The sequence below is a fragment of the Pseudophryne corroboree genome, chromosome 9, assembly GCF_028390025.1.
Source record: "Pseudophryne corroboree isolate aPseCor3 chromosome 9, aPseCor3.hap2, whole genome shotgun sequence".
Taxonomy (NCBI): Eukaryota; Metazoa; Chordata; class Amphibia; order Anura; family Myobatrachidae; genus Pseudophryne; species Pseudophryne corroboree.
The window spans coordinates 77,015,231-77,030,766 of record NC_086452.1 but is presented as its reverse complement, the minus strand read 5'-3'; the positions used below and the strand labels follow the sequence as shown (position 1 = coordinate 77,030,766).

The following is a 15,536-nucleotide window of genomic DNA, read 5'->3' as shown; positions in this document are numbered from 1 at the left end:
CACCAGGCTCGTCCATATAATCCCGCCCACTGACTCAGTCAAATCAGTTTTTTGTTTGGTGCGGCAGGAGCCAGACCACGGTCACAGGGCTGCTGTGTTTGGCAGCCCTAAGCTTTATTTGATAAATTTTTATAGACTTACTATGTTTTTTGAGTGATCTTTCCTAACAGCGTCTTACACGCATATTGCAAAGAGTCGCTCCAACAAATCTCTGCCGGGTCACAACAACCCTTACCCGCGGTACAAGTGCTATCTCGACGGGCGTCTGTGTCGGATGTTACTAGCAGGTCCAGCAGACGTTACCAGGCTGTGGCCGGAGCATGGGGAGAAGGTAAGGCATCGGTTCCGCTTAGAAGGGGAATGCGGACACAGCTGCACTGTTTTGGGAGGAGACTACCAAACAGTAGCTGGCACGCCATCACCACGGGTGCTCTAGCGCTAGGCCTTAGGGATCATAAAGCGCCAGGATTAGTTTGAGGCTGCGATCCCTAGGGTTGATGTCCCCCGTTTTAGACCACCCCACATGTTGTACACATAAGGCTACTGTACACTATGGATGTCACCTTTTCAGTACTGACAATACATTGCCTTGATCTTACATAGACAACTGTAGTAGCTAAATACAGTTCTAGATCTGTACTTCGATTACACTTTACATCCACTGTTTTATGAGAAACAACTTTGCTATGGCAATCTTGTTCCTAAATACCCACGAAAGGAGAGTTTTAGTTGTCAAGGTCTCTGTAACGGTATGTAGTTATATTGCCGGCGGTCAGGATACCAACGCCGGAATCCTGTCCACTGACAATGGCGCCAGCCGGAATCCGGCTAACGGGTTATTCCCACTCGTGGGTGTCCACGATAGCCATAGAGTGGGAATAGAACCTGTGGCTAGCACAGCGAACCACTAAGCCCGCAAGGGGCTCCGTTGCGCTCGTCCTGCTGCCGGCATTCAAGCAGCCGGGATCCTGGCATCCGTATGCCGATTGCCAGGATCCCGGCCGCCAGCATCACATACCAAACATCTCTGCAAGAATACATTACATTGTATTGCATAAGTAGCTACAGACATGTGACAGCTACTGGTACCTCAAATATGGGTCTGGGACTGAGGGTCGACAGCACAAAGGTCGACACACCTTAGGTAGACGCCAATTGGTCGACACACCTTAGGTCGACATGGACAAAAGGTCGACAGGAACAAGGTCGACATGGAAAAAGGTCGACCTGCGTTTTTTATGTTTTTTTGGTGTCGTTTTTCTTCGTAGAGTTACCGGGAACCCCAATTAGTGCACCGCGTCCCCTCGCATGGCTCGCTTCGCTCGCCATGCTTCGGGCATGGTGCCTTTGCTTCGCTCGGCACACTTTACCGTTCCAATCGTAGTCCACGTGGATCGTTAAGTATGAAAAGGTTCAAAAAAAGAAAAAAATCGTGAAAAACTCATGTCGACCTTTTTCCATGTCGACCTTGTTCCTGTCGTCCTTTTGTCCATTTTGACCTAAGGTGTGTCGACCAATTGGCGTCGACCTAAGGTGTGTCGACCTTTGTGCTGTCGACCTGGAGTCCGGATACCTCAAATATAATGCCTAGTGGTGACCAGCATTCCTAACCTGGCACAGTCAGCCTTACAGGAGGTAGATGGGTTCTGCAATCAATATGTAAGAAGTGGATGCAGTCAATATACCAGCTGTTGGGATCCTGGCGTTCAAGAGACAGATGTCAGAATCCCGACAGCTGGTGAAATCCCGAACACTGCCGGATATTCCCACTCGGTGGGTCCATGCCACCAACCGAATGGGAATAGGACATGTGGCGAGCGTAGGGGGACTTGCCGCCAGGATTCCGACAAATGGGATGCCGCTGTCAGTATAGTGACAGCTGGCATCCCGTCTGGCGGGATATCCTATGTATCCCGTATGAAGTACTGTGGTAACACCCTATAGGTCACCTCACTAACAGCACTACATGATGCCAGTATCAGTAACTGTCACAAATCAGCACCTCTGTGCTGCTTACTCTGTCCCACACCGCTTGAAAGCGCTTCTGCTTTTACTGGAGATATAACGGAGATGCTCTCCAGCAGTTGCCAGAGCAGTGGTTGTGTGTGCTTGTATGTATGTATGTATGTATGTATGTGTATAATGTGTGTGTGTGTATATATGTGTATCTATACGTGTGTGTATATATGTATATATCTATATGCATGCTGCGCACAAACCTAAATAGTATTATCTTTCAGGCTTGGGTAGCCTGTGCATCTCCTGCCATTGCAGAACCGCAAGTCACAGAATGGCCAAATTTTGGAGAGCCACAGGTTGCCCTTGTTCAGCATGATGTGGCAGAAGCAGAAGGGTCAGTGTGTGTGTGTGTAATCCCCAGCTTTGCTTACCATACACCCGGTCCTGCACCCAGTCCTGCTGCTGACCAACCAACTCCATGAGGCTCTGCTCTGTCATCCCGCTGGCACCCGCTGTATACTGGCACCCGCAGGGCGAGTTCAAGTCATCAGTGGGGAGGAGTCATGGTCCGGGGCGCAGTGGAAAATGCTGTGCAGGTAGTCTCCCCCGTGCGGAAGGTGTCGCAGCATGGCCGGGGCTGGCATGGGGCACACAGGGCTGCTTGGGATTAACACGCCGCTCAAGCCTCCTCGTGGTCACGATAACCATTCTAATGTTGCTGACTACAGCAGCTCCCAGTCAAAGCGGGTGGCATCAGCGAAAGGGGTATCCCATTTCCCGGGACACAGTCAGCGGCTCAGCGGCCAGCATCTGCCTATACGGCTGTAGGGAGGTGGGGCTTTCTATGTGCATGTGGAATAATTGCCGGGAGACGGGGCGGTGATTGGATGGGAAGACAGTCTCCTATTGACACATTGAGACACAGCGCGTCCTATGGGACCCGCTATTTTTTTTTAAACTGGGTACCTCACTTCCTGTACCACGTAAAAACGCGATGTAGCGCATATTTTTCAATCACTGACTCCTAAATAACACAAGGCCCAGATTTTACAACTTCTATACCCTAACCTCCCATACAGCAGCCTAATACTAACCATCCCACCCATGCCTAACCCTAACCTCCCCTATGGCAGCCTAATACTAACCATCCCGCCTATGCTTGTCCCTGACTTCCCGTACCGCAGCCTAATACCATCCCGCCAATGACTAAACCTAACCTCGCCCACCGTGGCCTAATACTAACCATCCCACCCATGCCTAACCCTAACCTCCCCTATGGCAGCCTAATACTAACCATCCCGCCTATGCTTGTCCCTAACTTCCCGTACCGCAGCCTAATACCATCCCGCCAATGACTAAACCTAACCTCGCCCACCGTGGCCTAATACTAACCATCCCACCAATACCTAACCCTAACCTCCCCTACCGTGGCCAAATACTAACCATCCCGCTGATGCCTAACCCTAACCTCCCCTACCGTGGCCTAATACTAACCATCCCGCCCATGCCTAATCCTAACCTCCCCTACGGCAGCCTAATACTAACCATCCCGCCTATGCTTAACCCTAACCTCCCCTACCGCAGCATAATACTAACCATCCCGCCGATGACTAAACCTAACCTCGCTTACTGTGGCCTAATACTAACCATCCCACCAATACCTAACCCTAACCTCCCCTACCGTGGCCAAATACTAACCATCCCGCTGATGCCTAACCCTAACCTCCCCTACCGTGGCCTAATACTAACCATCCCGCCCATGCCTAACCCCACCATCACCACCACCACCACAGCCTAATACTAAGCATCCTGCTGATGCCTAAAGGCCCCCCCATGAGCATTGAAGCTGCTACAATTACTATTTATTATAATTTATTAACATTCTTTTGCACTTTACAATTGGTAACAAAATAGTAATAAATCAGACTGGTGAAAGGGCCCTGCTGGCAATGTATACTAGGATAGCAGGACTTACAATGTATAGGTTACGTGCCACCTATTGCATATTAGTACAGTCAGATCGCACGACTACAGAGGGCTTGCTGTTCTGCTGTACAATCCAGTCAGCAGCAATGTTGGTCTAAGTAGGTGCGACTAGTGAGGTTTGTACCCACAGGCATTGATGAAATAGTTGAGTAGAGACATTGTTATAGGCTCATCCAGAGCATTAGAAGCACCTTCATTACCATGTCACACAGGTTCACTGTATGAGTGCACAGGTCCATTTATTCATATTATCTGTTAGATATCAACACCAAAGCACATTTATAGGCTCTGAGAACTCAAGTTTTAAATTCTTAAAAATAATATATTTACGAGACCCAATCTCCGCTATTACAGTCCAGGTTTTAAGGATATTCATATTTGAGTCCAGATGGTTAATTCAAATTTAACAGATGTACTAATTAAGCCATCTTTGCCCAAAATCTAGTGACCCAGTAACAGACTTTAAGGAGAAGTGTTCAGATCTACCCCCCACCCCACACCCCACACACACACACCCACACACACACACACACACACACACACACACACACACACTGCAATTTAATGTGCTTACCTGCATGATTTCCGTGATATTTGTGTAGACTGTAACATGATGCTATAAATGTTATATTACAATGTATATTATAATAATAATTATTATTATTATTATTATTATATAATTATATAAATAATGTATTTGTTAATCTTGTAAGATTGAGATTTATATAGGTCTTGGTCTTTAGAGTAATACCTGAAAACTGTTTTTATGTGTAGTGGGTGACTTTCCTCTCTAGCTTCTAGTTCTACGTTAGAACTGTTTATTATGAATGTCACAACCTAAGCTTGTCCTTGCATGCTGCCATATTTCTGTGCAAGCCCATTCCATATCCCATAACTTGAATCATTGTAAAAATAATAATAATAAAAAATATATATATATCTTCTCAACAGTCATGTATCGCACTGTAGACTCTTTCAGTCACGTCATTACCTGTCAGCATGTAACGCTTTATCTACAGCATTATTTGTTACCTGTTCTACTGGGTGTAGTACTGCTGACCGGCGGTCAGCTTAACGACGCGTGGATCCCGGCGGGGAGGGGCGAGTGCAGCAAGCCCCCTGCGGGCTCGGTGGCGACCTGCGGTCGCCACGGGTTCTATTCCCACTCTATGGGTGTCGTGGACACCCACGAGTGGAAATAGTCGCTGTTGGTCGGCATGCCGACCATTGGGATAGTGAGCAGTCGGGCTGGTGGAGGAGGTCATGTGACTGTCTGTCAGCTGACCGGCGGTCACATGAATACCACCCGCTCTACTTGCTGGAAGCATGCTTAGCACAGCTCCTGCTTAGACCATGAGACGCAGTCATGGTAGGACAATAATTACTGTACAGAGGCTGAAAGTCAGGATAAAGTACTTTCTTAGCCCAACCGGATGTTGCTTGCATGCGGCTTGTAAATGTGTGGACTGTGGCCCTCATTCGGTATGGGTCAAAGATCTCCGAAAATCGCAAACGGTTGATTTTGCAGAGATTTGCACAAGTGACGCAGCGCGTGTGTGCGGCCATTTGCATTGACAACATGATTGACAGCGACGGTGGGTGGAGACAGACTGTTGCGCGGGAGTGGTCTAGCCAACGCAGGCGTGGTCGGACTGTTTTCACGGCTGCGTGACATCACATGCAGACGCTCCAATGAAAAAGATGGCGGCAGTGCGGGCGTATGCAGGGGGGCATCTGCTGTTCCCTGGACAACGATGCGATCGCGCTGGGAGGCCTTGCCTTGATCTCAGGCAGTTGCAGATTCAGTTTTTTTAGCAGAATCTGCAACTAATGCGGAATAGGGTCCTGTTTGTCTGAGTTTTGTTATTCTTCAGCGGTATAAGCAAGGGCGTAGCTACCATAGGTGCAGGCAGTGCAGCTGCTATGGGGCCCAGAGCTGAGAGGGGGCCCACCTTCCCTGTCACAGTTACATATGTTATATACATTTCTCTGACGTCCTAAGTGGATGCTGGGGACTCCGTCAGGACCATGGGGATTAGCGGCTCCGCAGGAGACAGGGCACAAAAGTAAAAGCTTTAGGATCAGGTGGTGTGCACTGGCTCCTCCCCCTATGACCCTCCTCCAAGCCTCAGTTAGATTTTTGTGCCCGGCCGAGAAGGGTGCAATCTAGGTGGCTCTCCTAAAGAGCTGCTTAGAGTAAAAGTTTTATTAGGTTTTTTATTTTCAGTGAGTCCTGCTGGCAACAGGCTCACTGCTACGAGGGACTTAGGGGAGAAGAAGTGAACTCACCTGCGTGCAGGATGGATTGGCTTCTTAGGCTACTGGACACCATTAGCTCCAGAGGGATCGAACACAGGCCCAGCCATGGAGTCCGGTCCCAGAGCCGCGCCGCCGACCCCCTTGCAGATGCCGAAGAGTGAAGAGGTCCAGAAACCGGCGGCAGAAGATTTTTCAGTCTTCATGAGGTAGCGCACAGCACTGCAGCTGTGCGCCATTGTTGTCAGCACACTTCACACCAGCGGTCACTGAGGGTGCAGGGCGCTGGGGGGGGCGCCCTGGGCAGCAATGAAATACCTATACTGGCTAAAAGATACATCACATATAGCCCCTGGGGCTATATGGATGTATTTAACCCCTGCCAGGTCTCAGAAAAACGGGAGAAGAAGCCTGCCGAAAAGGGGGCGGAGCCTATTCTCCTCAGCACACAGCGCCATTTTCCCTCACAGAAATACTGGTGGGAAGGCTCCCAGGCTCTCCCCTGCACTGCACTACAGAAACAGGGTTAAAACAGAGAGGGGGGGCACTTATTTGGCGATATGATTATATATATTAAGATGCTATAAGAGAAAAACACTTATATAAAGGTTGTCCCTGTATAATTATAGCGTTTTGGTGTGTGCTGGCAAACTCTCCCTCTGTCTCCCCAAAGGGCTAGTGGGGTCCTGTCCTCTATCAGAGCATTCCCTGTGTGTGTGCTGTGTGTCGGTACGTGTGTGTCGACATGTATGAGGACGATGTTGGTGAGGAGGCGGAGCAATTGCCTGTAATGGTGATGTCACTCTCTAGGGAGTCGACACCGGAATGGATGGCTTATTTAGGGAATTACGTGATAATGTCAACACGCTGCAAGGTCGGTTGACGACATGAGACGGCCGGCAAACCAATTAGTACCTGTCCAGGCGTCTCAAACACCGTCAGGGGCTTTAAAACGCCCATTTACCTCAGTCGGTCGACACAGACACGGACACTGACTCCAGTGTCGACGGTGAAGAAACAAACGTATTTTCCATTTGGGCCACACGTTACATGTTAAGGGCAATGAAGGAGGTGTTACATATTTCTGATACTACAAGTACCACAAAAGAGGGTATTATGTGGGGTGTGAAAAAACTACCTGTAGTTTTTCCTGAATCAGATAAATTAAATGAAGTGTGTGATGATGCGTGGGTTTTCCCCGATAGAAAATTATTGGCGTTATACCCTTTCCCGCCAGAAGTTAGGGCGCGTTGGGAAACACCCCTTAGGGTGGATAAGGCGCTCACACGCTTATCAAAACAAGTGGCGTTACCGTCTCCAGATACGGCCGCCCTCAAGGAGCCAGCTGATAGGAGGCTGGAAAATATCCTAAAAAGTATATACACACATACTGGTGTTATACTGCGACCAGCGATCGCCTCAGCCTGGGTGTGCAGCGCTGGGGTGGCTTGGTCGGATTCCCTGACTGAAAATATTGATACCCTTGACAGGGACAGTATTTTATTGACTATAGAGCATTTAAAGGATGCATTTCTATATATGCGAGATGCACAGAGGGATATTTGCACTCTGGCATCAAGAGTAAGTGCGATGTCCATATCTGCCAGAAGATGTTTATGGACACGACAGTGGTCAGGTGATGCAGATTCCAAACGGCACATGGAAGTATTGCCGTATAAAGGGGAGGAGTTATTTGGGGTCGGTCCATCGGACCTGGTGGCCACGGCAACAGCTGGAAAATCCACCTTTTTTACCCCAAGTCACATCTCAGCAGAAAAAGACACCGTCTTTTCAGCCTCAGTCCATTCGTCCCCATAAGGGCAAGCAGGCAAAAGGCCAGTCATATCTGCCCAGGGATAGAGGAAAGGGAAGAAGACTGCAGCAGGCAGCCCATTCCCAGGAACAGAAGCCCTCCACCGCTTTTGCCAAGTCCTCAGCATGACGCTGGGGCCGTACAAGCGGACTCAGCTGCGGTGGGGGGTCGTCTCAACAGTTTCAGCGCGCAGTGGGCTCACTCGCAAGTGGACCCCTGGATCCTACAAGTAGTATCCCAGGGGTACAGATTGGAGATTCGAGACGTCTCCCCCTCGCAGGTTCCTGAAGTCTGCTTTACCAACGTCTCCCTCCGACAGGGAGGCAGTATTGGAAACAATTCACAAGCTGTATTCCCAGCAGGTGATAATCAAAGTACCCCTCCTACAACAAGGAAAGGGGTATTATTCCACACTATATTGTGGTACTGAAGCCAGACGGCTCGGTGAGACCTATTCTAAATCTGAAATATTTGAACACTTACATACAAAGGTTCAAATCAAGATGGAGTCACTCAGAGCAGTGATGGCGAACCAGGAAGAAGGGGACTATATGGTGTCCCTGGACATCAAGGATGCTTACCTCCATGTCCCAATTTGCCCTTCTCACCAAGGGTACCTCAGGTTCGTGGTACAAAACTGTCACTATCAGTTTCAGACGCTGCCGTTTGGATTGTCCACGGCACCCCGGGTCTTTACCAAGGTAATGGCAGAAATGATGATTCTTCTTCAAAGAAAAGGCGTCTTAATTATCCCTTACTTGGACGATCTCCTGATAAGGGCAAGGTCCAGAGAACAGTTGGACGGAGTAGCACTATCTCAAGTAGTTCTACGACAGCACGGGTGGATTCTAAATATTCCAAAATCGCAGCTGTCTCCGACGACACGTCTGCTGTTCCTAGGGATGATTCTGGACACAGTCCAGAAAAAGGTGTTTCTCCCGGAGGAGAAAGCCAGGGAGTTATCCGAGCTAGTCAGGAACCTCCTAAAACCAGGAAAAGTGTCAGTGCATCATTGCACAAGGGTCCTGGGAAAAATGTTGGCTTCTTACGAAGCGATTCCATTCGGCAGATTTCACGCAAGAACTTTTCAGTGGGATCTGCTGGAAAAATGGTCCGGATCGCATCTTCAGATGCATCAGCGGATAACCCTGTCTCCAAGGACAAGGGTGTCTCTTCTGTGGTGGCTGCAGAGTGCTCATCTACTAAAGGGCCACAGATTCGGCATTCAGGACTGGGTCCTGGTGACCACGGATGCCAGCCTGAAAGGCTGGGGAGCAGTCACACAAGGAAAAAAATTTCCAGGGAGTGTGATCAAGTCTGGAGACTTCTCTCCACATAAATATACTGGAGCTAAGAGCAATTTACAATGCTCTAAGCTTAGCAAGACCTCTGCTTCAAGGTCAGCCGGTATTGATCCAGTGGGACAACATCACGGCAGTCGCCCACGTAAACAGACTGGGCGGCACAAGAAGCAGGAGGGCAATGGCAGAAACTGCAAGGATTCTTCGCTGGGCGGAAAATCATGTGTTAACACTGTCAGCAGTGTTCATTCCGGGAGTGGACAACTGGGAAGCAAACTTCCTCAGCACGACCTCCACCCGGGAGAGTGGGGACTTCACCCAGAAGTCTTCCACATGATTATAAACCGTTGGGAAAAACTCGACAGGTATTGCGCCAGGTCCAGGGACCCTCAGGCAATAGCTGTAGACGCTCTGGTAACACCGTGGGTGTACCAGTCAGGGTATGTGTTCCCTCCTCTGCCTCTCATACCCAAGGTACTGAGATTGATAAGATGGAGAGGAGTAAGCACTATATTCGTGGCTCCGGATTGGCCAAGAAGGACTTGGTAACCGGAACTTCAAGAGATGCTCACGGAGGATCCGTGGCCTCTACCTCTAAGAAGGGACCTGCTCCAGCAAGGACCCTGTCTGTTCCAAGACTTACCGCGGCTGCGTTTGACGGCATGGCGGTTGAACGCCGGATCCTGAAGGAAAAAAGGCATTCCGGATGAAGTCATCCCTATCCTGATCAAAGCCAGGAAGGATGTAACCGCAAAAACATTATCACCGCAATTGGCGAAAATATGTTGCGTGGTGCGAGGCCAGTAAGGCCCGACGGAGGAAATTCAACTGGGTCGATTCCTACATTTCCTGCAAACAGGAGTGTCTATGGGCCTGAAATTGGGGTCCATTAAGGTTCAAATTTCGGCCCTGTCAATTTTCTTCCAAAAAGAACTAGCTTCAGTCCCTGAAGTTCAGACGTTTGTAAAAGGGGTACTGCATATACAGCCTCCTTTTGTGCCTCCAGTGGCACTTTGGGATCTCAATGTAGTTTTGAGTTCCAAAAGTCACATTGGTTTGAACCACTTAAATCTGTGGAGTTAAAATATCTCACATGGAAAGTGGTCATGCTGTTGGCCCTGGCCTGGGCCAGGCGCGTGTCAGAATTGGCGGCTTTATCCTGAAAAAGCCCTTATCTGATTTTCCATTCGGACAGGGCGGAATTGAGGACTCGTCCTCAGTTTCTCCCTAAGGTGGTTTCAGCGTTTCACCTGAACCAACCTATTTGTGGTGCCTGCGGCTACTAGGGACTTGGAGGACTCCAAGTTGCTAGACGTTGTCAGGGCCCTGAAAATATATGTTTCCAGGACGGCTGGAGTCAGGAAATCTGACTTGCTGTTTATCCTGTATGCACCCAACAAGCTGGGTGCTCCTGCTTCTAAGCAGACTATTGCTCGTTGGATTTGTAGTACAATTCAGCTTGCACATTCTGTGGCAGGCCTGCCACAGCCAAAAATCTGTAAATGCCCACTCCACAAGGAAGGTGGGCTCATCTTGGGCGGCTGCCCGAGGGGTCTCTGCTTTACAACTTTGCCGAGCAGCTACTTGGTCAGGAGCAAATACGTTTGTAAAATTCTACAAAATTGATATCCTGGCTGAGGAGGACCTGGAGTTCTCTCATTTGGTGCTGCAGAGTCATCCGCACTCTCCCGCCCGTTTGGGAGCTTTGGTATAATCCCCATGGTCCTTATGGAGTCCCCAGCATCCACTTAGGACGTTAGAGAAAATAAGAATTTACTTACCGGTAATTCTATTTCTCATAGTCCGTAGTGGATGCTGGGCGCCCATCCCAAGTGCGGATTGTCTGCAATACTGGTACATAGTTATTGTTACCAAAAAATCGGGTTATTGCTGTAGTGAGCCATCTTTTCTAGAGGCTCCTCTGTTATCATGCTGTTAACTGGGTTCAGATCACAGGTTGTACGGTGTGATTGGTGTGGCTGGTATGAGTCTTACCCGGGATTCAAAATCCTTCCTTATTGTGTACGCTCGTCCGGGCACAGTATCCTAACTGAGGCTTGGAGGAGGGTCATGGGGAGAGGAGCCAGTGCACACCAGATAGTCCTAAAGCTTTCTTTAGATGTGCCCAGTTCCTGCGGAGCCGCTATTCCCCATGGTCCTTACGGAGTCCCCAGCATCCACTACTGACTATGAGAAATAGAATTATCGGTAAGTAAATTCTTATTTTCCGCTATGGTCGTTACCGACCAGAGACGTCGTTGAATGTGTATGGTGTGAAAGACCAACGACCAAGCCACTGTTCACCAGCCCTGTTCCCAGCTCATTATTTTAATAAACTGTTCAGCTTGGATGCTTCAACGATGAATGGTCTATGGCAGTGGTTTCCAAACTTTTTTGAATCACGGCGCCCTAGAATATCAGAATTTTTTTCACGGCACCCCTAGGCCAAAAATTTATTATTGAGAAATTTAGAAAGAAATATTACATTAAGTAGATCGCATTTATATGTCATCCTTAGGGTCAGTTGTGTGGTGAGGGACAATATTTGCTTCTGTTTGGCCACATATTTTATGACTGGCAGCCACCAGCACTGGTTTTGCCTATTATATTGACCATGAATAGTTTGAATTGGTCCTGGACCACCTACCCAGGGCACCCCTGCAAGTGTCCCGAGGCACCCCAGGGAGCCACGGCACACAGTTTGGGAACCTCTGGTCTATGGTCTTTGGTCTTTCGTCTTTGGTCTTTCGTCTTTGGTCGTTGGTAGTGTGTATGCTCATGTCGTTTGCTCAGCTGTTCAAGGGAAGTTCAAGGGAAGTCGTTAACGATGTGTGCATCGTCAAGTGTGTATGGGCCTTTAGACTCCCACACACACCTCAAAATAACTGAGATTGAGGGATACATGATGCTGAGCCTCCTTGTGATATTAGAAGTCACCTTCTTTCTCTGTGCCCCCGGCCCTTCATACATCTTGATTACACAGCAGTGGGTGCATTATCCTATACCATTTCCCTACGATTTCCTGAAATTGCTTGGCTTACAGAGCGCACTAGTGTATCTTATTACATACACATGTCATGTATACATGTGATGTGCCTCTGCAGCTCATGTTATATATAATCTTGCAGTCAGTACTAAGATTTATTGATCTTCTGTTTCTAGAATGTGAATTCTTGCTGTGCGAATCTCCGGTATCTGGGTTAATAAAACGATCCTCAGCAGGTCTGAAAGCATTGCCATCATTCAGAGATTGCTAATTAATACCTTCAAGGGGCTCTCACAGCCTAAATGCAGCTTGTGCTTATTATAAATGGGTTTCCTTGTCAGATGTGCATGTCCTGCATTTTTTTTGTTTTATATTTCATTGATTTGTCATAAAACAGTATTTTATTTCATTTTATTTTTTTCCATTTTTGCTGGTACAGTGTGCAGACTTCCCATCAGCAACCCTCCCCTGTACATATTGAAGCATCTGACCCTGGTAAACCAGCCTCACAAGTCAGAATGGAGGTTTATGGGTATTAACACATGGTAACCTCTTTTACCAATTTTCTGTAACTGTGGATCTGTTCTGTTTTGCGCTCACATAATAATCCTTATCGCCGCTCAGTGCCCTCTTACCAATCCTAATCATGTGAGTTGGCCCTTCACTTACAATGTGTGGATAGAGTTCTGGCATTAGGACTGAGATGAGAGCTGGCTAGAGGGGCTGTGTCCGGGAGGCACTCGGGATCCCGTCGCTCTGCATAACGGCGCCGGGATCCCAACAACTATTCTCCCTCTTGGCGTGTCCATGACACCCCTGGAGGAAGAATAAATAGCGTAGCGCACCACCGTGTCCGCAGGGGGCTCTTTTGTGCTCGCCCCGCTGCTGGTATCCCGGCGGTCAGGTTCCCGGCGCTCTTCATATCGGCGCCGGTATCCTGATAACTATTCTCCATCTTGGGGTGTCCACAGCACCCCTGGAGGGAGAAGAAATAGGATAGTACGCCACCATGCCTGCAGCGTGGCGAGGAGCGCATTGATAGAGTCAAATATTTACCTTTGAACATAAGCTATGTATTAACAACGTGAAGCCGTTATGGCCGCTAAACCACGTGCACGTGCTACGCACTTTGTACGATATTTGCGTACAAAGACTTCGCACGTGGTACGCATGTAACGTACACACGCTGCGCTGGGTGTACGGAATACACACACAGCGGGCGCACACACAGTTGATAACCTTTAAACCTTTTAAATGAACGCAGTAAGGGTATGCTTATACTGTAAACCTTGGCAATGTAAAACCACAATGATGTAATGCTTAAACCTTTAACGATTTGAATATGGTATGAGCGGTTAATACGCTAAGAGAGAGACCCTATATAATAACTGGTGAAACACACAAGACCTGGTAAGGTTCCAACACCTTCTTCGAAGATTCTTTAGTATATATATATATAAAAGGGGAAAACAATTACAGCTTATACATTACAAACCTAACATCAATATCTAAACAGAATAACAAGAAATAAGATATAAACATTAGCAATGCGATCGCAAATACAAGCACACAGAGAGAGAATGAATGGCATACACAAAGGGAATAAATGGCTACAGTGAACTTAAACACATGGGAATGATTCGCAAGCGCTTCTGGAACCAGCCTCCAGCCTTCAGTGTGAAAACCTTGCAGAGAGTGAGTGACTGCCCCAGCAATGGTGGTCCTTATATTTACAGCATACATTCACAATACAATGGTCCCTACAATCTCATTGTTCATTGGACACAGGAATGTGTCTCCACCGTATAGTAAAGGTCATAGGTTGGTTTAAACAGGTGGGCTGTGTCCTTCTCCAACTGCCCAGGTGGGAGGTATCCTCTGGATTTCCCCCGCATGTGTAATAAACTGCAAATACATTTAATGTTCCAAACATACTTTTGTGCCTAACTATACGCAGCAGCGAACAATCTCTTCCTAACCAACACTGAAATGTTACTATTAAAATACTCTACAGCTGGATACTAAACACCACCTTTCAACCTTTGTCTGACCCTTCATATCATGCAAAGAGGAATCCCCATGTCCACAAACCATTTAAACTAAGCATTTTTACTGACATTGTTAAGGGAAATATTATCTACAAAACACACTATATAGGTTAAATATGATATAAACGAGTCGCCCGCTACAAGCTCACAAACCCTACCGTAAATGCGCATACCACGCGCCAAAGCGCACGGCCGTAGAAGCTTCATTACGCTAAGTGCGAATATGCGCACGCACCGCAGAGCGTGTGCACGCGCAGCGGGCATGTGCATGGGGTTAGTACAAGGCATGTGAATCATGATATTTTTCGACTTTGACAGCATTTTGCCCGCAAAGGGCTCTTTTGCGCTCGGCTTGCTGCCGGCATTCCGTCAGTCAGTATACCAATCACTGACATAATGAAAGTAGTTAGAAAAGGAATAAGAAGATAAATCATGAAAAATATGGAAGGCTTCATGAATTTGCACGTCCTCCTTGCGGAGGGGCAATGCCAATCTTCTCTGTATAGTTCCAATTTTAGTATATGTGCTGCGATGTGAGCACACTTGGTTTGAACTGCTTTACGCATCTTTACCTGGTGCATTATTGCGCAACAGGCGTGATAAATTGTGGGCACCCGCAGCTGTCTGCAAATCAATTGAATTGCTCCATTGGGCGCCCATGACTTACGGGCACGCCCCCCAAAAAAACTGTTGAATTGTTGACTGCCTGTCCCTTGCTTCAGAGAGTTTATTCATTTCTAGAGGTTTAAGAAGCTGAACAATACAACATTGTTAAGCAAAAAGCAGAGTCTGCTCCCTGGTATATGCCAGTGGTCTCGGCTATCAAGAGAAATGGAGCTATTCATATTTGGTAGATCTTAAGGAATTAATTAAAGTAGTAATAAGGGACAAGTTCATGCTTCTGACGTTTGATGACATTCTTAATAAACATCAATGGGCATGAAATTACATATCTAAAAGACGAATCTGACAATTTCTTCAGAACAGATGCCAAAGTCGCTGCATTTATTAGAGCCTTTGATAGGGCCTGCTTTTCACTGCCTACCCTTTGGAGTCACTAGTGATGCAAAAACAGTTAATTTGGGATGAAAAGCAAGTCATTGTTTTCTCTCTGCACGTTCTCTTCAGTATGACCGTGAAAGATCACAATACTTGGATCTTATATTGAACAGGTATGTTTATTTTGT

The 15,536-nt window shown here is 47.7% G+C and overlaps 1 protein-coding gene and 1 non-coding gene across 4 annotated transcripts in view; one reads left to right on the top strand and one right to left on the bottom strand.

Moving 5' to 3' along the window:
- Positions 1-15,536, top strand: part of OSBPL9 (oxysterol binding protein like 9) — a 274,510-nt gene that overhangs the window by 67,364 nt on the left and 191,610 nt on the right. The window lies entirely within an intron of this gene.
- On the bottom strand, positions 14,785-14,890 carry LOC134959562 (U6 spliceosomal RNA). Its single transcript, XR_010187576.1, has one exon. It is a non-coding gene; the product is annotated as a U6 spliceosomal RNA (small nuclear RNA).